General features: G+C 39.8%; 1 protein-coding gene across 6 annotated transcripts in view; it reads right to left on the bottom strand.

The window, feature by feature from the left end:
- LOC122713623 (zinc finger homeobox protein 4) overlaps positions 1-25,669 on the bottom strand; it is a 308,595-nt gene that overhangs the window by 81,087 nt on the left and 201,839 nt on the right. The window contains exon 1 of one of the 6 annotated variants that reach the window (XM_043934234.1): positions 5,637-5,765. The exons of 4 other annotated variants lie outside the window; for them this stretch is intronic. The gene's annotated coding sequence lies outside the window, so the exon portion shown is untranslated. Of the gene's footprint in view, positions 1-5,347; positions 5,479-5,636; positions 5,766-25,669 lie in introns of those variants that run through there. One more of the 6 variants, XM_043934235.1, reaches the window with a different exon arrangement.

Below are 25,669 nucleotides of genomic sequence, written 5' to 3'. Positions count from 1 at the left end.
TGGAAATCGATAAAAAATGTGTTAATTAACGACGGTTGAATTTGAGACTCTTGAGAAATGCAAATTTGTTTAATTCTATGAATTAACTCTCAATATAAATTCGTATTTAAATAAAATTTTTATTGAACGATTAATAAATGGTCATAGAATGTGGTAAAAGTAAGTAGAATTAATGGTAAAATTTAAATATAATGGTAATGAACATTTTTTGCTGGAACTTACCATTCTCTAGAGTCTTTTCTTAATTTTTAAATCTTATATCTTTACAAATGATTTCAATAATATTTCAATTAATAATTCACAATTTTACTAACTCTCATCTAATCAAGCCATAATCAGACCACTATTGACCCATGTTTCTGATGACATAAATATTCAAATATCAATACTTAAATATAGATCAAAATTGATTTATAATCCACTTATCGCTACAAGCGTTCGAGAGAGAGAGAGAGAGAGAGAGAGAGAGAAGAAAGTGCTCCGTCAAACTCTTACACTTTTCATTTTTGCATTGTTCTTCGTGAAATCTTTTCGCATAAATACATTTACAAACGATATTTCTAACAGAATCGGGATGATTGAAAAATATTTCGATTTAAAATAGAGGAAAAGTAAGCGTGGAGATACCGAATTAATTTACGTACAGCTAGTGTTATCACTGCACATATTATCTTTACTTAACGTCCCTGTGGCCGTCGTTAAAGCAGTTACAAAAACATGAACAGCATGCATATTGCGTGCATAAATTAGACTTATCTTAGGTTTCAAAAACCTCGATATATAAATACGAGAGTTGCGAAACGTACGAGAAACATTAGGGGAGGGGAGGGGAGAACTAAGAAATTTTTCAGGAAATTCCAGGAAAAAAGAATCGAAAAGGATTCCGTTCCTTTTATCAAAAAAAAAAAAAAAAAAAAAAAAAAAAAAACGAGCGGTTCAAAAACGCCCCCTCCCCCACAATGTCACGTACAATCAAATTTTACGGCGCGATCGACAGAAGAATTTCTGACGATCGCAAAAATGTCGAACGTCACCGGACATAAACAAAGCGAACCATTTAACTGGCAGCGTGACCACCCTTCACCAACTCTCGTCAATGAAACTCGCTCGACCGTCTTGCGTCACCGCGTCTTCCAACCGACATTTTTCTCCGTCCAATTTTCTCCTTTACCCGAGTCGATTATCCCGCGTGGCATCGGGACGATATCCAAGAAAGCCAGCAGGCAACGGTTCATCGAAGATCTTCATCGCGCTACCGGAACCTCTTTTTGCCCCGTCCCTGGCAATTCCCCCTTTTTTCTCCTCTTTCCTCCTCTTTCCTCCCCCCTCCCTTTCCTAGACCTAGAAGAGAAGGAAGCAATCGCGAGAGTTAACGAGCCTCCAGTGTCCCACCATTAATTAATCCTATTGCGAAACGATCGTTGCACAATCGGCGGATCTAATTAGCGAAATCGTGAAAGCGGTATTAATCGATATCCCTCTCTTTCGCGCGGAAATTTTCGCGACAAACAATTTTGGCGCGACACGATAGAAGAAGGTGGAAAGGGAGAAGAAATGCGAGAGGTGATTCTCATCCCTCCTTTTTTCTCTTTTCCTTTTTTTTTTTTTTTTTTTCTTTTTACACGCGTACAGGCCGAGGCCAGAAAATGCTTAGGATTCGAGGCATGGATTCGTGTTTGGCGAGCTCGCGATTGGCGGGGAACGAGACGTGGTGAATTTCGAGTCGTTGGACGAGATTTCGTTATTTGGGGGTGGGATCGAGTTGACTGTTGATCGTGGCTTATTTTAAGATTTTCTAATATTGATAATATTTGAGTGGATTTGGATTGGACAGTTTTTCTTCTAATTAATTTTAAGTACGTTTAGATTAGCATATGAAATCAAGTGATTTAAAGAAGACTGAATAATAAATGAGAGAAAGTACGGTTGATTAATTGCCAATCTATTATATCCATTAATATCAAATTTTCGAATCTCACGATGACGATCCGATAAAATTCTCGTCGAGGAATAAACCTGGCCGATATATTTTGCATTAAACAAAACGATGTCACTGACGTGCACGAAAGGAGCCATAAATGAGTAAAATTGGTCACTAGATAAATCGAGAACGTTACATTGTGGAGACATCTCCACTTATTCTCTCTCATTATTCCCTATTTCCTACCTAAGAAATATCTTCAAACTTATAATCCACTTATCGTTACAAGCGTCTAAAGAGAGTGAGAGAGAGAGAGAGAGAGAGAGAGAGAGAGAGAAGAAACAGAGTGCTCCGTCAAATTCTCAATCTTTCCTCATCTTTAATCTTCCACGCAATATCATAATAACAATTTCACGATATCCTCTCTCGTATCCATTAATTCACAATTAAAAATATCCTGAAAACTACATTTCAACATTTCAACTTTCCTCAAATCCTTAAATCCGCACTTTCTAAAAACTCTCAAAACTATCCTCCCAAATTTTTCCAATCGTCCCGCATAATCGCGATATCCCGCAACATTCAATTCTCTCGATTACTTCTCGCAAAAAATCGAAGATCCTTAATCTTCCCTTTCTCTCTCTCTCTCTCTCACGACGAAAAAGAAGAAGAAGAAGAAGAAGAAGAAGAAGAAAAAACCATCGTTCCCGATGGTGTCCGGTGTCGCGATAAATTTCGAGATTCCCTCATAACGGCCGCTCGCGGGCCATGCGCGAGGTTTCTAGCGCGCAGGGCCGGGCGTATATCAATCGCGGTTAATTAGTCGGCCGCTGGAGGCAGCCGGGGCCGCGTCGTGGGCGACGAATAAACGCCGGCTACGCACGAGCGCGGCGCAACCATCCGGCAACGCGATACCGTTGACCCCGATGGTAAATTGTCTTTCGAGAAAGCGCCCGGGCAGATGCAACCCGCGCGGTGCTTTAATTAATTGCGCGCGCATCGCGAACCGACACGAACCGGGGAGGGACCTAACCTAACTAGTTGGCCAGCCGGCTAATCACGATTAATTAGGGCTGGGCTAACGTTCGATTCGGAGGTATAAATCCTTTCCCAACGATACGTTGAGAGGGAAATGCACAACTTGACTTTTCTGAGGCTTCGAGGAAGGAGAGAGAGAGAGAGAGAGAGAGAAAGATCGGTCGCGATGGAATGGCTGGCTTAGAATTATTCGAATTATTCGCTGTTTATGGAAGCTTCGTTATGGGAGGAGCAACAACGAGAGCGCTGGTTCGGTCTCGCCTTCGCTGACCTCTGGGATCTGTGAGCTCCTGAATACGGATAATTGAATAGTTCGCTCGTGAAAATCGAAGGGAAGAAGGAATCTTCTTCGAAGGGAAAAGGTTCCCTTCGAAGATTTCTTCTTCTTATGGATGAATGGTTTTTCTCCACCGGGGCAAAACGGGACGTGAACGGTGAATGAATTTCTACGCCAAGATGAAATTGTGGAGATGTATTGGAGGTTTTGTTCGAGGGAAGTACAGATTCTATTATTCTACGGGAGACGTGGTATAGGCATGTGACAGATATACTCGCTCTTAAATAAACTTATATTCTTTACTATTTCGAGTAAATTTTATTCTTTATCCTGCTTCGATCATCCAGATTTCTTATATCGTTTAAACTTTATTCACACTTTATTCACCTATATTTATTCTCTTTCAAACGAGACCTTCGCAACGCGAACTCGAGGAACGTACTTTCGATTGATGCAAAGAACACACACCAAATTAACACAATAATATCGAAACTATCACTGTCACTTAACCAATAACCCGAAACACCTGCATTCGTGTAAAATCAACACAACGATCGTCCAGATCGGCGGACCAAATACCACTGTCACTTCCAAATATCAATCGCGAGAAATTCGAAACGTTCGAGGACGAGCCGCTGATCGAGCTCGAGTCGTTGATCGCGTTCTCACCGCGGCCGATCCTCTCGAGCCGATCGTTATCGGCCGGATTACGCGAATTTTTCGAAGCGCGGCCTCGGTGTTGGTAAACAAAAGGCCTGGATATCTAAATCGCGACGGGCGTATCACGGCTCGCCGGCTCGAGAGGGGCCCCTAATACCGGTTCCCTTATCTCCGCACGAATCGAAATCTGGCGTGTCGCACGCGTTTCCAACGCGTTCCCGGCGCTCGTTGCACGCACCTCTGCAACACGAACGCGACTAACGTTTCACCGGAACCGGTTGAAATTTCGACGGAGCGAGGGAGGAACACGAGGGGGAATTGGCCGAATTCCCGAACGATTCCAACGGATTCGGATTCCCAGCTGACGTAAGAGATCGACGACGACATTCGATACGATCGCTTTATCGTTGCTCGCGATACGAAATTAACGAAAGGCTGAGGAGTTGTCCGTTCCTCGATGTCGAGAGCAGGGGATGTCTACACGTGTCGGGGTATGATTAGAGTAGAATTGATCGAATGAATTGAATGAATAAGGAAGTAAGTTTTGAAGAGAGAATATCGTGTAATTAGGAAGAATAATATTCTTTTAAATATCGATGTTAATAAGGTGGATAGATGTTAAAGTTGGTAGATAATGGGGGAAAATGTTTCTTGTTGGATGTAACTTTTGAATATCGTCCGTGTGATACGATTAATCGATCGATGTTTAAGTATAATTAGTAATATAATTTTGGGGAAATGTATTTTTCACTGTGAGATAATTTTTAACTTTTAATGAAACTGTTAATAAGAGATAATGGAGAGAGAGGGAGAGGGATATTTTTCACTGAGTGAAGAAGTTTAGAACTGAGAGAAGAATTATTAAAGTATTATTGATAATAAAAGAACATATAACTTTCGAGAGTAGGATTATTGTGATATAATTAAAACACAGAGTAACTTTTAACCGAGAGTGGAATCGTATGAGGATCAACGAGAGATCAGAGAAATATATTCTGCACTGCATAGTCACTTTTTGGTAGAACGTTATTAAAATAGATTGAATAAATATTTAACGATTGCGATATGGCGAACGAGAAAAAACGAAGAAGAACAATTTTTCACTGAAAGTAAACTTTTAACCGAATGATGAAACGTTTTCTCAGATAATCATTTCTTCAACTTTTTCAAATTTCACCGATGCTGCTCGCGAGAGAGCAGGAGAGCTCTCATCTTGTCGAAACCGAACGATCGAAGTATCGTTCCAAAAAAAAAAAAAAAAAAAAAAAGAAAAAAAATAAAAGAACAAAAAGAATAAAACGATTTTCACAATCCTATTAATCTTCACGAGGATAGTTTTAAACATGAAAAAAGAAAAAAAAAAAAAAAAGAAAAAAAAAGAAACACCTATATATACAATTCTGCACATAGTAACACAGAACCTTGGTTTCTGAAACGACGTGTTAACTCACATTCGGTAACCGGGGAACGATCTCATAGAAGAATTTACATAGAAATTTTTCGTGGTGGCACACAAACGTCTCTGACCATCTAGAGAATCCCACTTTACGTCACAGCACATTATCGCATCCGTTTTCACGATGTTCACGGCGAATGACAAGATCGTCGCGCCGGAGGATCGTAAAATTAACCGAACCACTCTAAAGATAGTAAAACCTCGTCACTGATCGTCGTTTAACGCGAACCAAAACACTCTAACATACTCTACGTCCTGTGTGTAGGCAAGAGATCATCACGTACCTGGGTTCATATCCCGCGAGCTGCCAGTTTTCAACCTTCAACCAGCAGTTGCACTCTCGAAACACTGTATCTGTCGAAGCACGATACTTATATATTCTCTCCCTTTTCTTTTTTCTTTTTCTTTTTCTTTTCCTTTCCTTTCCCTTCTCTTTCCTTCTCCTTTTCCTTTTCTTTCTCCTTCTCCCCCGAAACGAACAACCGTCCGGAGCACTTTTTATCTTTCCCTCGTTCACGTTTTCGCGCGTTTCCTTATCACCAACGGGGGCAGGGGATAACGCCAAGCGATAAGGGGGACGCGGTGGGACGCGCGCTTGTAACAACGATTCACGCCGAATTAATTAATAAAAACGCGGTAATAATTACGGGGATGGAAATATTCGGTTTTCGTAAGCACCACACACAGTCTTGACCACGGCGTCCACGGGCCAAATAGATGGAGAACGATCACCCTCGCGAATCCTTCGATGATCGATTACGGCATATGCGCGCGTGTATGCGTGTGCGCGCGTGTGTGTATATATATGTATATATATATATACATATATACATACACACTAACTATCCTCTCAGATCCGTGCTGCACGTCCCGACACTTCGACACTCGCCGTCCAAAACTCGGCAGAAGAGGAGGAGGATGTGCAGGATGTGTCGGCCGGTCATCCGTTGCTCGTTGCTTCCGGTTCACCGTTTCCGCTCGATCTAAACGAATCCCGAACGAAGATGATCGAAAGTGGTGATGCGGCGGTCCCTATCCGTCGAATATTTCCGCCAAATCTCTCTTTTCCTTTCCCCCTCCCCCTCCTGCTTCTCCTGCTTCTCGTTGCTCTTCGACACGAATTCCGGGCGACGCCGGTCACAGCCCGGTCAGGGGACGACACAGGTAAACGAGGGATCGCGCGCACTACGTTGCGAAACACCGATCTCGTTGTGAACACGTCGTTCTCGAGGCGGGCATTCCACGGGAGCTTGGACCTGGTGATAATCCTGGTTAGACGGCCGGCAGCAGAAGAAAAAAAAAAAACCAACTCCGCGACCGCGTCCAACCCCTCGGTAAAACGCGAACGAAGCGAGGCCCGTGACGAGGGGGTGGCGAGAGTGCGTTGCTCGTGGCGTGAAAACGGCGGCGAGGGCTCGCCGGGCTCCGCGGCTCTCTCTCTCTACGCACGGAATAATATTTTAATGAAGGAAAGGCCGGACAGCGAAGTGCCCACGTCGGGTCGCGCTGCCGAACTGCTCGCTTCCCCGCCCCTCCGCGGCCGGCCGCTTCCACCCCTCCACGTCGCCGGGTCGGCCGAGTGTGCTCCGTGTCCCGACTACTCCCACCACCCGCTTCACCACCACACCGAGCCGCGCTCGCTCCCCCCTCCCTCCGCCACGAGCCGCGCAGCAGCTGCGCCGACGTGGGAGTGGGGGCAAGTGGGCGTGGCCCCGGTCTGCGACGGGGCGTGCACTCTCAGTGCCTGGATGCTGCGCTGTCTTCTCTCGGCGGAGGGAGGGGAGGGGGGAGGGGAGGGAGCGCTGAGCCTAGCTGTTCCCCCACCGCGGATCAGCGACAGCCTTCCCCACCACTGAGCGCGGCTACGGCTGGCCAAAGACAGAGCTGCCGCGACAGCGCAGAAGCCGAGGACGACTCTGCTGAGACATCGGGGACGGCGTGGTGGGGGTAGAGAGACGCGAGTCGCTGGCTCCTGCCTTCCAACTTCCCGGATATCTTTCCGGTAAACTTTCCTCTCCGAGGGGTAGGCTCTCTCTGCCTATCCTATCTCGCTCCCTCTTCGCCCGCTCGTCCGGACGTATCGTCTGCCCGACTCGATCGAAGATCCAGGATTTCCGACGGCAGGAGACGCCGGTAGACGTCTTCGTTGCGTACTTTTCTTCGTTCCTCTTCTTCTTCTTCTTCTTCTTCTTCTTCTTCTTCTTTTTTTTTAAATCTTTTTTTCTTTTTTCTTGTTTTTTTCTTTTTTTCGACCAGACGCCGGCCCGGTCCCTCCCTCGTGAGAGTTTCATCGGCGCGCCTGTGTGCACGATTTCCTCCTTTTCAGGAGAACCTGTTAAATTGTGACTCGCGTCGTCGACTATCGGCCCACCGTCCAGGATCAATTTGGGCGGAATATCGGAGGAGCAAGTGCATCGGTCTCGCAGTGACTCGTTAAAACGGAACGGTCTTTTCATCATTCATACGCCCGATCCAGGAATTACCGATTTTCACCGATCGCCAAAATGTGAACCCATTGAGAATTCTCGAGTTTGTCGACGAGCCCGTCAACGTGAACGCCAAAGCGTTTTTTTTTAACGAGGTATACTCGCTTCGTGCGAACCTCTTTTGCCACTACTTCTCGCGCGAAACGACCGCCATTGTGCTCGATGCTTGGTGTCCTCGGTGTGCCGGCTACGATTATACATTGGTTCAGAGATAATTGGAAAACGCAAGAGCACGATTACTCGACCGAACGAGGATAATTCTTACGCGATCTTAATTATTCCGTTCAAAGAGTGTCTGTTTTTTTTTTAATGGTACAACGATGGATCGAATTAGAGTCGATCATGAAAAATGTCAATGTTTTCCGCACGCTGGTGTGTTTCGCCTACTTATAATGAAACCTCGTATTAACACGACTCATTAACACGGCAAAGCGTGTGGGTGTCCGTTCGACTGGGTGACCGATCATGGAGGACTTTTAGTTGCTTTCGAAACGTTTGCCCGTTAATTTACGCGTTAATTCGTTTTCCGTCAGGGACGGCTGTCGATACCTCTTAGAACCTTGCTGCCTCTCTTTGGCCTCTAATTAGCTCGATTTGTTCGTTCTTGTTAAAGAATAAGCGACGAAGATAAATGGACGATGCCTCCTCGAGAAGAAGTTTCCACGAGAGTCTTGTTTCAAGAACGGCCGCTAATCGGCTTATTAGAACCGAGCCTAATTACTACGTCTTGCCTCGAATTGAGCACTGATTAAAAGAGCAAACGCTCCTTTCTTACCAATTAACCAACGTACCCTAACTATTTCACGCATACTTCATCGCGGAGACCTATTAATTGGTTGGATTTACATAATAAAATTGTAACGAGCGCCGTATCCTCGTATATTTCTCTAAAGAGAGGTTTGTAAATTTAAAACGTTCCGTAATAATATAAAGAAATGAAAATAGGACGAGAATAGAGAAGAGAATGTACGAATAGAGTTACATTAAATGACATTTATACTTCTCACATAGAATTACTTTTTACTAAGCCCATCCTAATCATTCACCCTTTCAAAATCAAATTTTTCAGTAGTAATTCTTTCTTCTCGCAATATACTTGTTTTGATGCTAAAATTTGATAATTGTATAACGAGAGTTTGAAAATATCGGAAGAAGAACGATGATTTCGAATCCCATCAGGATAACGATCACGTTGAGACTAATTCCCAGAGAATTAATCGAACCTGTTCCCGATAGTTTTATCAAAACATTTACGTTGGAAGATGTTTGGAAGTATCCGGAGAGAGCGTTCGTGGAGGGTTGAACCGGTCGTTTAAGGGTCGAAACGTGAGTATACGGGGGGAGCGGGAGGGGATATCGGTGAATGGATGGACCAGAGGAGAAGAAGAGGAAGGTAGTTCTCAAAAAAGAGGGTCTTCCCCTCTGTCTTCGGTCAGTTTTACTGCACTTTCAGGATTCCTGCGCGGTGGATGGCCAGGTGTCTCGTCTCTCGCAAAGGGAAACTCGTAAAGTGACTTTAAACCGATTCCTTCTTTCGTTCCGGTGAATCACTTTTCCTTCGTCGATGGATGCATGCCACCTCTTTTTTTCTCCTTCTCCTTCTTGCTCTTCTTCCTCCTCCTCCTCTTCCTCTCATTCTTTTTTGAAAGAGAGCCAGCCTGTTACCGCCGCTCGAGAATTTCGTTGTTCTTTATGAATCGGGGATTTCGCTCGGGGGTGGCGCGAGCTGGCGAATAAAGAGCCGCGAGGAAAATTGTGCTGGTTTGGGTTCGTATTGTGACGTTAAATGGGATGTTGAAAGCGGTTGAAGGGAAGGTGCGATGATGGATGGATGTATAAAATAAGTTGATATGGTTAATTTCGGTTGGATGAGTGAAGAGAATTGTTTGTAATAAAAAAAAAAAAGAGATTCCTTTTTCTTTTCTACTTTGTGAGGAATTATAATTGATCATTTCAATATTTTTAGAATTTTCTTAATTATTATATTCCATAAATATTTATGGAAACTCATTTTATCTTATTCTTCTTTCGTACGTATCATTATGAAAACTATATCCAACTCGGAGTTTCTTGTACCCATCCTCCATATTCTAAACACTTTCTTCCCTCCAAAGTTTAATTTCCGGTATATTTTCCGCATAAAGAGAGCTCCTTCTGTATTCTCTCTCGATAAAATATACGATACAATAAACCATCCTCAGTGTCTTACTATTCCAATAATTTCTCAGCAATAATCTCAGCAATAATTTCTTACAATCTTCCCTTCAAACTTTCGATCATTTTACATTTACCAAATAAACAATTAAACCCAATTACTTGTTTGAAAATCTTTCTTCTCCTAATAATTCCACAGAATGCAACAAGTTAAAGAAAGAATAAATTCGACTTGATTTTTAAAACTCGTATATATCGGAAAAATTGTGATAATTTCTAAAGTCATTGTAAAAGTTAGAAAGATACTGTTTCAAATAATCTCAAAAGAATTTTAACTCTACTTTACGATCAACAAATTTGTCCGATTATTTGACAGTTAAAAAATTTATTTTCTACCAAAAAAAAAAAAAAAAAAAAAAAACATTTATTCATCATTACCTCTCTTAAGACACTTAGGATAAATTCATCCAGAGAAAATAAAAAAAAAAACGAATGAATCTCCCTTTCATAACTCGAATAATGGAGAATTCTACTGTACACACACACATGCGCGTGCGTATTATTTTAGAGGCAGGCCTCGAAAAGGTTGAGAGGTGAATCCATCAGCTCGAACGTATCGTCCGACAGAAAGGAGAGAAAATCGGGATAGAGAAACTGTGGGCGCGCAACTTTGGAGCGTGTGGTGGGTTTTTATGGGGTCGTGAAAACGTTCCGCGATACTCCGCGGTATGCGGCCGGCTCCACGCATTCCGCGCCGTCATTCACCCGCTCAAGGAGAACTATGAGAAATATTACAAAAGAGTCGAAACAGCGACACGGGATAGCCGACGATCCGCTGGGAAACGCGAGAAAGAGGGGGAGGAAAAAGCGGCTTGGGAACCCGAAACGATCCCTCCGCCCGTAAAATCGAATTACTCTTTCGTTCTACTCTGGACAACTATCCGACAACGATTCGCGGGGATCTCGAGCGGCTACAGGTTAAAATCCTATGGAAATTTGCGCGGGCAGTAAAAGCGGTAGCAACGGACGAGTGCTGACCGGCTTTGATTCCCGATACCACCGAGGATGAAGAGCGTGGAAAAGAGCGTTCCTTCCTGCCAATCTTCCTCGCGAACATGAACTCCTGGAGAATTGGATGGTTTGCGCGTGAATTATCGGCCTGTGCCGGGTTTTTTCGTTGGATTTTTATCAAACCCATAAGGTTTGGCATCGAGCCAAACTGTGAGAAGAGGAAGAAACCGATTGGATCGAATTGTTGACAATTTGGATAAAAATTGTTACTGTGTACTATATAAGTAATTGTAATTATTTAAAGAATAGTTTATTGTTTTAATACGACGAGAATGAAAAATCCAATGAATTTTATATATATTATACGAACAAGCCGTAACATTAACTCGTTTACCGTGTCCCTCCCAATTTCGGGCTAATTCCATCGTAATCGCGTCTATTCATCCATTACCACGATCCCCATCCACTTTACCAATCAACGATTTGTCACGAACACCGCATTCCCTTGAAATGATTTCAAGAATTCAACTTCAGGCTCAATATCACCTTCCTCCCCCTCGACATCGAGTTTCTCACGTAATTCGCCGCCAGACGACAATCGGTCCCGCGTTATTTAACAAAACTCGAAGAACACACGCACGCACACAGAGAAGACAAAACCTGACCTCACCCTCGCCAGAAAATTACGCGGTCTCACGTTGTTCGAGGAGAGGGGCTCGTCCTCCTCGCGTTGCGTGTGGATCGAGCACACGTATGGAGGAGGGGTGGAAAAAGCAACCCTCTCGACTCGTGAGACGCACGCAACGCGGCCCGTTGCCAGGTGGACTCACGAATCCTCGCACGGGGACTTGCTCAAAGGGGTGAGAGGGACAGGGAAGAATAAAGGGAAGAAGTGGAGCGGGAGAGGAGAGGAGAGGAACGGTGCTCGCCGAGCGCCGTGGCCGGCTGGGGCCGGCCAGCAACTTTTGAACCGGAAGGAAACCGGACTGACCAGACTGCCGGGCGCCGTTTCGTTTCACCCTTCTTGCTCGCGAGCCGTCGACCTTCTTACCGATTCGCACAGATACGTGCCGCTTCGTTTAACGGACCCCGTCGCTATTTTACCGCCCGAAATCATAAATCTCGTCAAATCTCTGCTACGACGTTTTCCTCTGGCTAAGGGGAGGGGGAGATAGGAGTTAAAATCGCGATGGACTTTTGACTTGGACTTGATCAGGGGGTTGCTTTTTCCCTCTCTCTCTTCTCTCTTTCTTTTTGTAATACAATCAAAAAGATAAAAATTTTATACAACACATTTTCCATTTACATAACAGCTTCAGAGTTATTATTATTATTATTATATATTATTATATATAGTTATTATATATTATTATATATTATTATATATTATATATTATATATTATTATATATAGTTATTATTCGGACATAAATTTAAATTTTAACGAAAGGATAATAATTTCACGTATAATTAACTAGCGAAATATATTCCCGCGCTCGAGGAGGCCACCTCAAGAGACGCCGTCAGGCATCGTCCAAGACAACCCACTCGAGAGATCTGCGCTAATCCCGCGCAACAATCGAGAGCAACGTACGAGTTCTCGCGAGATAAAGTGAGAAAGAGAGAGAAATCGCTCGGCACGGATCTCCTCTCCCATCGTGTCCTCCCCGATTCTCGGAATCGGCGTGTTATGAGGATGATCCTGATCTTTCCATAGACAACGTAGAATAAGAGAGAGATAGATAGAGAGAGAATGGGCGAAAAAAAGAAGTGGAAAATTCGGCGGAATCGCGTTGATTGTGTACATCAGGTAGCCTCCGGCCTGGTGGTGGAATTGTTGGGCACCAGCAGGTGCTGGCCATAGGTATTCAAAGTAAAATATTGTTCTTACGTCCTCGTGGCTGTGAGCACCGCAGACGTCGAAGGATCTCACCGGTCTTTGTCTAGGACCAGCCAGAGTATTTTTACGTCCTGAGGACACCCATCTCTCCCTCCCTCCCTCCCTCCCTACCCCCCCTCCACCCTCCCTCCTCCTCCTATAAGCCTTTCATTCTTCTCCCGGGGAACCTTCCTTCTTTTCCTATCTACCTGTTCTGCCCAGTTTCTGTGTCGTTGCTGGTGCCCAGATCCACGAAAAACCATCGCACGGGGACAGGTAACCACCATCAGTTGTTTCAGTGTTTCTTTCTCTCTCTCTCTCTCTCTCTCCACCGAGTCGAGAATATTTCGTAAGACTGTTTACTTTAAGGATCGTCTTCTTCTTGATCGGAAGAAACGGCGAAGTAGGGGTAACAGAGGCGTCAAGGGAGGAATTTTCGAAGGAAATTCGTTAAACGAATAGTTCAAATTACGTGACGATCGAGGTATCGCTTCGAGATTTCTTTCTTGATTGCATTTTATTTGTATCATCATTGATTGATTGGAATTTGGATTCTGTTATTTGCTTTTGAGTTTCTAAATAATTTATGAAAATACAAATGATTAAAATAATTTGAATGAATTTTGTTTTGTAAATACTAACATTTATTTCTATCTTAATATACTCGATAAATTTTGAGAATTCCATAAATTATAACATATCGAAAATAGTTATAGATCAGAAGATTGAAATTATAAGTATCTTATGGAAGAAGCTTTAGAAAAAGTAATTGAAAATTCAGAAAATTATAACATATTGAAATTATAAGTATCTTATGGAAGAAGTTTTAGAAAAAGTAAATTCAGAAAATTATAACATATTGAAAATAGTGATCAGAAGATTGAAATTATAAGTATCTTATGGAAGAAGCTTTAGAAAAAGTAATTGTAAATTCAGAAAATTATAACATATTGAAAATAGTGATCAGAAGATTGAAATTATAAGTATCTTATGGAAGAAGCTTTAGAAAAAGTAAATTCAGAAAATTATAACATATTGAAAAGAATGATCAGAAGATTGAAATTATAAGTATCTTATGGAAGAAGCTTTAGAAAAAGTAAATTCAGAAAATTATAACATATTGAAAATAGTGATCAGAAGTATCTTATAGAAAAGGCCCTAGAAAAAGTGTAAATTGTAAGAATTTTGCTAATTCGAATATTTTTAGCGCGAAATTGTACTCTAAATGTAATGTCACCAGATCGCCAGATTGATAATCGGCTAATTCCTTCCTTTCCTCACGTCACGTCAGATCGAAAAATCGATCTGAAATCAATTTCGTAAATAAAAATTCGCAACGTTTATAAAAATCCTCTTCTAATAACTCCTACAAGCATCCGTACTTCTCCGTGGAAGAAAATCTGTGAGAAAGTCGAGAGGGGCCACTTGGGCGATCATTCGAGGATAATTGAAGGAGATGGAAGGAAGAGGCGATCGGGAGGGGCGGGCAGGATGCGCGAATGTTGTTTAAGGTCTAGACAAAGTGTAGGACCCCCGAATTAGTAGGGGCCGCCGCGCGTTCCTTCTACGGTAATTAACGAAATTAGCCGCAATTAGAGAGTGCTCGACGTGTCCCTCTCTCTCTTTCTCTCTCTCCTCGCCGAACAAGGACGAGGGGATCTTCGAGTCGAAAGATCAGAGTCTTGGGAGACGACGTCCTCGAGTTTACGCCAAGCCTTAATGACTAACCGCATAGGCCGAAAAACTATCTAAGCACCAAACTATGGGAACTTTTGAAAGGTCCGCGATTACCATGCCCGTCGAAGGGAAGAGAAGAAGAGAGAAAGGAAAAAAGAAGGAGAAAAGGAAGGGCATTGCTCTTAGGGGACGAGAATATTATTGCGAGTAGAGAATTCAAATTTAATGATTTTCAAGCGGTGAGAGTTTTATTTCAAATGTTTCATTTGATGGCATTTAAGAAATCGATTATTAAATTGATTTTTAATGAATCATTGATATGGTATTGCAAGTCATTCGAACGAGAAAAGAAATGATCGAGATTATTATTGTTTAATTTGTCAAGATACTTGAAAGGTATTTGAGTCATTTATAAAGACGTAACGAATACTTCAAAATTGTATTAAGTAATCAGAAAGACGATGATTTCTGATTGAAAATAAAACAATAATAGAATAATTTGTATGTTTCTATAATCAAATAAAATTTTTTCATACGTGGCTTTATTTTCAAGAAAATTCAATTCAAAAATTAATTAAATATTCAATCTATTTCTACTTTATTACCAATTTCCTTAGAAATCAGGATATAATAAACTGGAATAAATAATAATTAATAATATTTGTAGAAATTATTTCGAATAAACAAGAAAATTGTTGAACGGAAAATTCGATTATAATTGGAAAAGTGTAGGTATTTTTTCGAGGCGGGTTTAAATTTTCAATCGTTTCGAACGAGAAAAGAGAAAGCGCGGTTACAACGAGTTACGGCATCCTGGAAACGAAGTTGTCTATTCGCTCTGATTCTTATTAGAATTTTGTGCTATTATTTTCTTCGCGTTGGCCGCTGTCGATGATGGAGGAAACGGATGGAAGAGAATCGATATTAAATGTGTTTTGTAAGCTATGCTAATTGGAGTGCAACTCCAATTGTTGCAACGGATTTGTCGAACTATAGAAATGATTTTATTTGGCGTAAAAATCTTCTCGTTAATGGAACTTTTATTATATCTATCTATATTTGCAAAAAAAGAAAAGAAGTTACATTACGTTTCATTCTGAAAAGAATTTTATTATCGTTAGGAGATATTTGTAGAAGAAGAAAAAAGAGAAGAAAAAGAAATACATTTCCTTTGAATTGAATTAAAAATCGTTTGAACCAAAAAAAAAAAAAAAAAAAAAAAAAAAAAAAAAATACGCAATTGTGTATTCCTCCATAAATACAGAAAGGGAGAAAAAAAAAAAAATATTGATTTCATTTCGAACGAGGATCGTGCCAATGGCTAGAAACAGGGCTCTGATTGATTGGATCGTTCGGTCGGCGAGCTTGATGAGATCATTCTTGCTACGATCAACCTCGTAAACGTCATCGACCAGCTACAATGATATATATATATATATATATATTTTTAGTGCGATTGTAGAAACGCAGTAGATAAAATACGACGCGAATAATTCCGTTTATATGACGGTGGCTAGTATGTAGTATCGGTTTAATTGGAGTTTTTCCATAGGACAAAGCGATAAATTATAAAGGTGCAGGATATCGAGCTGCATAAAATAGCTAGACTTTTAATGAGCTGACATTCTCAAGATATTCCCTTTGCTCGACTTGCAGTCTCATTTTTACTTATTACCATTCGTCGAATCGTTTCCATACGTTATTTTTAATTGTTACTCAAGACTATCAAGATTTTCGATTAATTAGAAAAAATCTGTTTGCGCGTAAGAGAGATTCGATATTTATGTTATATAATTTTACCTTAAAAAGCGTTAGAAGGTAAATTTTTTACACTCAGTCGCTAGTATTTCTCGTTAATACGCCATAAATTTCAGGAAGAAGTAAAAAATCGATAACGAGCATCGGATGAAAGTGATCCTCGAACCGAGGAAATAATTATTAACTCCTACCTATTTTTACGTACCAAAGCACAATACGAAAGGAATGAGAAATTCGTAAGTAAACGTCTTCCCACACCGATATTCAGATCGATCTCAATTAAGATCATAAGAAATTATTATTATTGATGAAACAACGTACTTGTTCAAGAAGTACATACGGAAAAGAAAATCCGTGAACAACATCTCCTTCTTCCAACACCAACTTCTTCTCCTCCCTGTCCAAACCACCCACCCTCCCCGCACTTCGATATCATGTCAAGATGATCTCAGCATCGAACCGCGTTGCCAAGAGAGATTCGACGATCTCCAAGGCCGCGCGTAGACAGGTTCCAGCAACCTGTTAACCATGAGTAGCATCGTCGAATGACACCGCAACCTAACCAGGAAAGCGGAAAGCGGCTCGGCGAAGAAGAGGGGCGAGGGGCTCTGTCCGACGACCCCCAACAGAACGCACCTGCTCCTCCAAACGGACGGCCGTGAACACCCGAAAAACTGCCGGTGAAACTGTCGATACAATGCGCCACCCGCCACCGGTTGACCATTGTCCGCCCATTGAACGGGCCTGCGAACGGCGCGCCCTCGTGTCGCGCGCTCGAAACACTCTATGCGCTATTATTCGCAACCATGCAATTCCTAATTCCCTTGTAACCGGCGGGCATCGTACCTAGGCCAGGCTCCACGTACCTGTCGGCTATTCTTCAACGGTATCCACAGTTATTTATTACCTTTGTTTACAGTGTCACGCCCACAATTAACGCAGATTTGTCCTTTACCAGCCCCGGGCTGGTCAGAACATTTCAACAGGCCCCCTCTCTTCTTCTAGTCGGTGGAACACGTGCTCGCAACGGTTCGTCGCTCCATGGTCGCTAAGTTGAACTGTGCAGGTCAGGCTCTTCCTGCACGATTTCGCGGCCGGATGACGATCTATCTGGGTCGTGGCCTTGAATTTTTTTTCTTCTTTTTTTCTTGAGCTTTTTCTTATTGCTGGTGGAAAGTGGGTTTTTGAAATTTTGAAATGGGTCTTTGGTTTGGGGATTGAGGTTCGATCGTTGGAATTGTTTAAAGGGATCGTTGTTGAGGAATTTTTGCAAAGTTTATGATATATCCGAGAGATATACGATATATTGTCTTTTTGTTCGGGTTAAATTAGTTTGGGATGGGTAATAATTTAGTTTATACAAGTACTTTTTCTTATTTAATTATGTTACTATTATTTTTTTTTAATTAGTTTCTCGAAATATTTTATTTTTATTATTTAACGAAATTAATGGTAATAAGAACTTTTAATTTATTAACTATGCTTTTAGATTTAATAATTTTTGTTAAAAAGAATTGTTTTATCTATTGTTTTAACTTGTTACTTATCAATGATCAATGAAAAATTACTTAAGAATAATCTTTAAGAGTTTGATTATAGATTATAATGATTATAATGATTAATTGGTGATATGTTAACATATACATGATACTAATTAGAATATAATATTTGAGTTGAATTGTTTTATTACCATTTGTTTGAAATAAAGTTATTTCATCTAAAAAATAATTTTTTATGTTTTCAACAGATTAAATGTAAAGATAGTTGATTATCATTAATATAATCTACTGATTTATATATGACTATAATTAATTATCAATTTATCTATTATTAAGCAATTTCATTTTATATAGGAATAAAATATAAATACAAATTTTTTCCCCCAATATTTTATTTAATCCTCCAACACAATAATAAAAATATTTTTTCCAAAAATTTATTGCAAATAAAATATAAAATTTTAAAATTGTTTAAATCTCCTACTTTGGACAATATTCAATTCTAATAATCACAATTATCTCAAACTCTTAAAGACTCTTTTCGCCTCGTCATTAAAATAAAACTTAAACATTAATATTTCGACGCTTTCCTTTTTCACTTTCAGAATTTTCCACAATTCGTTCTCGAAGAAAAAAAAAAGAAACTTCGCCCCAACATGCAAATTTCGACGCTGGCCGGCCAATTTTACGATCATACCCATGAACTACACACACACACACACACACACACACCACGGTTTAATATCTCCTTACGTGGATCCGCATGCACTATTATAGTTTATGCGTTCGATCTGTAAACAGGATTACCGCGGCCCCGCTGTAACTACACGTTCCTTTGAACCATTATTATCTTACGCTCGATGCACGTCGCGGCATTAAATCCGCTGGTACACCTGATCGGAGTTTTACCCTTCCTTAGCCGGGTAAAGCGGCGAAGCGCGGGAATAAAACGAGGCGGAGACGTGTCTATTACTACGTCGAAACGTATATCCCTCGTAAAATTGTTTGCCGAACAACGAACGAGCTTCGTGACGGGATGAAAGTTTGCCTTCCATCCGGGAAGGAAGGGATCAATTAAATCAACAAATCGTTACCGATCGGGGAATCGGTCGAGTTGTCACCCCTTTTTTTTTTTTTTTTAATGTGCTCGTTATTTTAAATATAAGTACGTGCACAGAGGTAAGGATTGATTAGAAGAATCGTTTCGTCGTTGAATTCGAAGATTTTTCTTTTTAAGGGATGATATTTAAATTTTATAGGGATATAATAATTCTCAATTCTTCTCTTCTTTATATTTTTCTTTGAGGATAAACAATTCTTAATCATATTGTGACACTTAAAAAATTCTACTTTGTCTATTAAAATTGGAGAATTATCGATTAATTTTTCTTCTCTTTTGAGAACAATGAAAAGTTCTTGTAAAAGAAATATTAATTATATTATTTCAAAAAATTATCAAATTACGAAAAAGTAATTTAAATCATCGAATTACAATAATTACAATAATAAATAATTCCCATGCATTAGCCAACAAAAGATTTTATTACTCAACTCTTCGTTCGAACAATTGAAGTCCTTTTTTCGAAGCAGTTATTTCCATTTATAAAAACTCTCTTGTAAAATAGACAAAAACAAAATTAATTTGAAACAGACTCTTCGATAAGTATTCTAAAAATTTTAAAAATTTGTTGAAACAGCGTTTCCACAAAAAAAAAAAAAATTAAAATCTAAATCTTTTTTGTTCAATTAAAACTCAACTTGCTCGATAGAAAGGTCTCGATTTCACCATGTTTAAAGATATTATTATTATGAAAATACAATTTCTCCACGATGGAGATACAGATCGCGTTTCGAAAATCCACCAATCTTTGGTTTTGGATTTCTGCTAGCCTAATGACAGGCACATCGAGAATGTAAGAACCGGCGCGCGTTTTGTGGAAATGATTTCCAGTTTCACGGTCGGTATGCAAATTCGCAAGGAGTATCCGTGCGAGGCGTTCGAGGGTAATTCACGGACAAGAATAACACCTCGAGCGCGGACATTGAAAGCGAGCGGTCCGCGAACAATTCGCTATTTGCATTTCTCCGGCCAGCTCGCGAGGTGGCCACCACCTTATGTGCGCGTGAGCGTGTGTACGTGAGGGACGGGACAAAAGAAGAGGGAAGAAAAATGTGGCGGAAACACAAACGGGGAGAGACACGTTTTGCCTCTATTCCCCCGTGAAAGGGGTTGAAGACTTGAGAACCAGGGGATGAGAATTGTTTCTCAGAAGAGGAGACAACCGTTCGTATTGCGAGCTCTTTATTTTCTTTTTTCTCTCTCTCTCTCTTCTTCTGGACAGTTGGACACATGCATATCTAATTTGAATTAAGTTGATGAGCATGTGAAATTTTTGAAACTGAATCTGAACTCGAGATGCTCTGAGAATAGATTTTTTTTTTGAATCTATTTGAATTAATTATGTATATGTTACGTTGTATAAATTGTATAAATTATATTTGCGTTATGGAATAATTAATTTTCCATTTTATTTATCTATTTTTTACTTTATGTTAAATTCGAGTATTTATTTAAAAATGAAGAGTTATCTTTAACGAAGAAGTAGAAGAAAATAATTTCTCGTGAAATATAAAAAAAGTGAAAAAAATAATAAATAATGTAGTTGAATTTTACGTAGCGTAAATGTAAAATGTAAAAAGAAGAAGTGATGAGCGATGAATGGCGAATATATTTCGAATGAAACTAAGTCATTCCATAATTATCGATCGCTAAACGCGAATGAGAAAAGTAAAGAAAATGGACAAATAAGACGTCTGCATACATATTCTGTACGTGCAAAAGCCAAGGAGAATGAGAATAGACACTTTGTTATTTCAAGGAATTAAACACGATAGATTAGGTATGAAATTTTGTCACATATTTATTTTTGCAATCTTACAGATTATCGCGTATTCATCAATGATATCTAAACATTTTTGCAAGAAATAAATTAGTACGTATTTTTTGGGGAAAAAAAAAAAGAAATTAAAGAATAAATTTAAAAAATATATTTATAGTTGTAAAATTTATCTTATCTATAAACTTATAATATTTCAATTTACATTTAAACTTTAAAAGAATTATATTTTTTGTTCAACCACTTATTGATTTTTTTTTTTTTCTTTTTCTATGGGAATACGTTAGCGATGGATGGATTAGACCTATAATTTGTTCGATGAAACAAAAAAAAAAAAAAAAAGGGAGAAAGTAAAACAGTGAATTATTTGTGATTACCCATACGATATTTTTCATGCTTATTTCGCCGTATATTCATGCTTACTTTAAATAATTAATAGAACAGAAACTGTCAGCGATATGGGACAAGAATAGTTTATAAAAATGTTGGTTTCTTAACCTGTAACTATGACAATTCTGATATATCCTCTATACATTATGCAAATACGCGTTTCTTTTTTTTTTTTTTCCGAATTCTAATTCTTTATTCGAAAAGTAAGAAATTGCGAAAATTTTTGTTCCTCCAATCAAAAATTTTCATTCTTCTACCCGACGTGTTAAAAATCAAATTTTCGCGAAATACGAAAATTCGATACACTTTGAATTTCCATATTTCGATCGCAACCCTCCTCCCTCCCCCCCCCCCCCCGCCACACCCATCGATCTTCCCCGCTTCGAATTGGACCGAGAATGCGTTGATCTTCGCGTGCCGATTCGATGCTCGCATCAATGGCCACGTTGGATACGTGTCCAGAAACGCGGAGGTGAGCCGCACGGCTGCCAGTGAAACGCACATAAAAGCTGTAGATAAACGTAAGGGGGCATTGATCGTCCGTCGCTCCTCCATTCACGAAGTTGCCGGTTATGGCTATACTTATGTGCTTAGGTGCGCATACACCCGACCCGTGTGTACACGTTCCCACACACGCGATGCGATTACTCACGTGTGCACGTGTGGTGTACGTGTGTTATCACCAACACGGTCGAAAGCGAGTCTTGCCATGCGTGGTCACGGCACACATATACACGTGCACAAGGATGGAATGGTTTCGGGGTCGGGAGAATAGCCCTGACCTTCCTCAAGTCAGTCCCGCTCGTATGTCGCGATAAAACGAAAGCGCGATGACGTCACTGGTCCCAGCGTCACGATAGACGAGAGAGAGAGAGAGAGGCTTCGATTCCTCGACGCCTTTGTTTGCAAAGATTGGAGAGAAATTCAAAATAATAATGGGTGTATCTTTGTCCGAATGGATAAATATTATACTAGACTTTAATACATTAAGAAATAATGTTAAAGTAAACGATAAAAACGATTGTTCGAAATTATTTTTCTATCTCTTAAAACGAAATATATTCATTTTAAGATAATATTTTTTCGTATGATAATTTGATGTTATACGATATATTATTTTGTCCGTGTTCCTCGCTCTTTTTTACGCGTACGAGAATTTTTATTTCGAAGTTTCCAATTGATTTTTTGAGAAAGTTAAAACAAAAGTTTTTTAGAAAGAAAATATTAAAGAAAATATGGAAATTTAAATTATAAAAGAAATATAAATATAAAATTATAATTGCTGTACATTATTCATTTATTCATTATTATTCATTTATCTCACGCAAGAAAAAAATATCAACTATAAAACAGTCTCAACTTTCTTCATCAGAATAAATTCTCTTAAATTAATTAATCCTTACAAACAAATCCACTTAAAATTCCCTATTCTGTTTATTAACACAGAGAGTTGAGAAAGGAAAAGATGAGGGATAAAGAAATAACATTATATCGGTTCTTTATCCGCTATCTTTACACAAACCTGGCCAAGATTGTCCTAGCTTTGAGATCACAGTAAATTCCTGTGAGCCGATTACGATGGCCAGGTAGAGATGGCAGTGAAGGCGTGAAGTTTCGATCGTGTGGTCCTGAACCGGTCTCTAGGTGTCTGAGTGTCAGGTAACCAATGCAGTAAAATGGAATTACTCGAGTACGAGTGGAGAATAGAAGGAAGGTGTGACGGAAAAAGGAAGAAACACATCTCTCGTTAACGGCATTCGGATTTGCCTCTAATTTAAAAACCTCTCGTGATTCTTATTGAAAAAGAGGAAATTGAAAAACAAAAAAAGAAAAAAAAAGAAAAAGAAAAAGAAAAAAAAAGTATGGAAGGAAAAGGTTAAGAGAGAGAAGGAGGCAGAGGAAATAACGACGAAGGTGCTTGCAATCCGATTAACAGGAAACAGTTAAAAAGAGCGTTTGTATAGCAATTGTAAAAGTAATAAGGATAATTTATAAAAAGAAGATCTTCGTAAGATCATGAGCCACTTTTAAAGATATGCACGTAATTACTTTTCAACGGTAAATTTAAAGATTTGTTGATTATTAGAAAGGAAAGTATTACTTAGATTATAATCTTAATAAAACGTTTAAAAATGAATTGAATAATTTACAGGATAAATTCTTTGACTTATACGCGATCAAAGTTAGACTATTATATATTAAAATGGCTTAATCTTTAAATCCTTAAAAATTATCGTAATTAAAATTCCAATGTGAATTTTATTTCAAATAATATTTTTTGAACGTTCGTTACATTCTCCATATATACGACCGTTGAAGCGCTACTACACTAGCGCCACTTTTATCCAAGCCAAATATACGCGTGTCCAACTAGACGTGAACGCACGAGATCCAGACGAAAAACGAAGGAAAATAAAGAAAAGGGGAGGGGGGAAGAATTCGTTCGACGGGGAGAGATCGATCGATAAGGAAGAGAGGGAGGGGATCGCACCGTCTAATAATAATGGAGAAATTTCGTTCGAATGAAAGGAGGAACGCGAGGCAAGTGAAGAGGCATGTAGATCGGCGATTCCCCGAGCCAGAAACGTTTCGTGATGAACGTGGCGGCGCATCGATAATCGCTCGCGTGCCACGAAGGCGCGAAGGACGTAACAGATACAAGCTCGATACGGTGTACTACAGGCCGATCGCCTCGATAAGGTAATTATTAAATGCTAATATAAAGAGCCGTGTCTATTTGTACTTTGCGTACAATTCTCCGCGCGCGCCGTTCTCTTCGCTGATTTAGAGGGCGGTAGTGCGTGGGCGGATCGCGATATTGGCGCGAAAATTAGTTTCCATGTAATACGAGAGGAGATGATTTGAGGGGAGACGTTGAGATTAATGAGGCATATATTGTGTTTGTACGAGAATTAATATGTTATTGAAAATGATTGATGGATTTTGGTAATTGAAAGTGAAGGGAGAAAATGAATGCAAATGAAATGTAAATTCTTTTCTTCCAACAGAGAAATAGTTTTTTTTCTATAAGACAGCAATTAAATTATATTTTCATTCTTTTCTACTCTATACATTTTAAATCCGTTTTACAATATTTGATAACGTTTGATACATCGTGATAATTATAGGCACGTGGATATTTGCCGAATAAAATTACCAAAAATTGAAATATTTTATCGAAAACAATTCTACACATCTAAATAAATAATAACTAACCGAAAAAACTTCTTTTTTTAATTTCTCTTTTCAACACCTCAAATACATTAATTACGTATCGAAAATTCAAAATTTTCCATCAACCAATCTCTCTCACCTCTCACCCGATCTCCCACCCGATCGTTCTCTCTGTTCGCAAATTCCACAGTCTCTCTCTCCTTCCCTCCCTCCCTCCCTCTCCCCATCTCTCTCTCTGGTGTCTCTGCGGTTGTCGAACGATATCCTCGACAACGGAGGCCACTAAATATTACGAATGCCGGGGCGAACTTTAAATTAAACGACGGTTCAAGCCCAGATTAGCCACCGTGCAATGCATAAATACGTTCAGTTGGGCCCCGGCCCCTATGTAACTCCGGGACTTACGAGCGCCGTCTGTCCCGAAAAACACGTCCCTTATCGTTCTGGTATCTCGTGCAATGCCGATGTTACATGTTACATATCGAGTGTCATTAAGTGTGATTATATTACCCCGCCTGTTCGCATGTACCATGGTGAACGAGAGGAACGAAAGAATGAGAGAGAAAGAGAGGGGAGAGAGAGAGAGAGAGAGAGAGAAATGGAAAAACAGAACGGAAGAATGGGACAGAAAGAAGAAGAAGAAGAAGAAGAAGAAGAAAAGAAGGTTGGAAGTGTATAGTGCAAGAGGGAACAAGAGGAAGAGGTTTTCGTGGCATGCAGGGAGAGAGGGGGGGGGGAAGGAGGGCAGAGAAGCCGCTTTTACGTCGATACGTAATTTATTGCCATATCCGATATTAAAGTATCGTGGATAAGACGAAGGGATTGGCAGAAGGTCTACCTGCGAGTTTCTTCCCTTTCTTCTCGGCCGCGAGGACGCCACGCGTGTGGGAGTTCCTTTCTGCACCACTTTTCTGTCCTCTCCTTTATATCTTCCCCTTGCGAATTTACGAATTCCCCTTACGAATTTAGGTATTGTCTCGAGATTCGATCGTTTTGGATTTTGCATTAAGTTTCACGTTTCCGTTCGTGCAAATTCGTCGTTTGATCGAACGATAAATAAATATTTGTCCTTTAAAGGGGTATTTATTGTAGTGGATAGTCTCGTGATATCTATTTTATTCAACATTAAATATAAAAAAGAATATTCACTTTACACATAATTTTTATGAAACTTTAAATTCAATGATTGTACACTATCTTTTCTTAAATTGGATAAATTTTAAATGTTCAAAATCTCGATTATTATCATTAATTCCAACATCGATTTATCAAATATCGAATATGTGAATCTTTATGTGAGACACAAATTATGTTTCTATTATGCAGAATCTGTGCGTTGATTGATGACGACGTATTTGGTACGAGAAACGAATGGATATTTAACGTTGCATTT

This window comes from Apis laboriosa, unplaced genomic scaffold (assembly GCF_014066325.1).
Source record: "Apis laboriosa isolate Shangri-la unplaced genomic scaffold, ASM1406632v1 scaffold25_cov139, whole genome shotgun sequence".
In the NCBI taxonomy this organism is placed as follows: domain Eukaryota; kingdom Metazoa; phylum Arthropoda; class Insecta; order Hymenoptera; family Apidae; genus Apis; species Apis laboriosa.
This window is presented reverse-complemented; position numbering and strand designations above follow the sequence as displayed.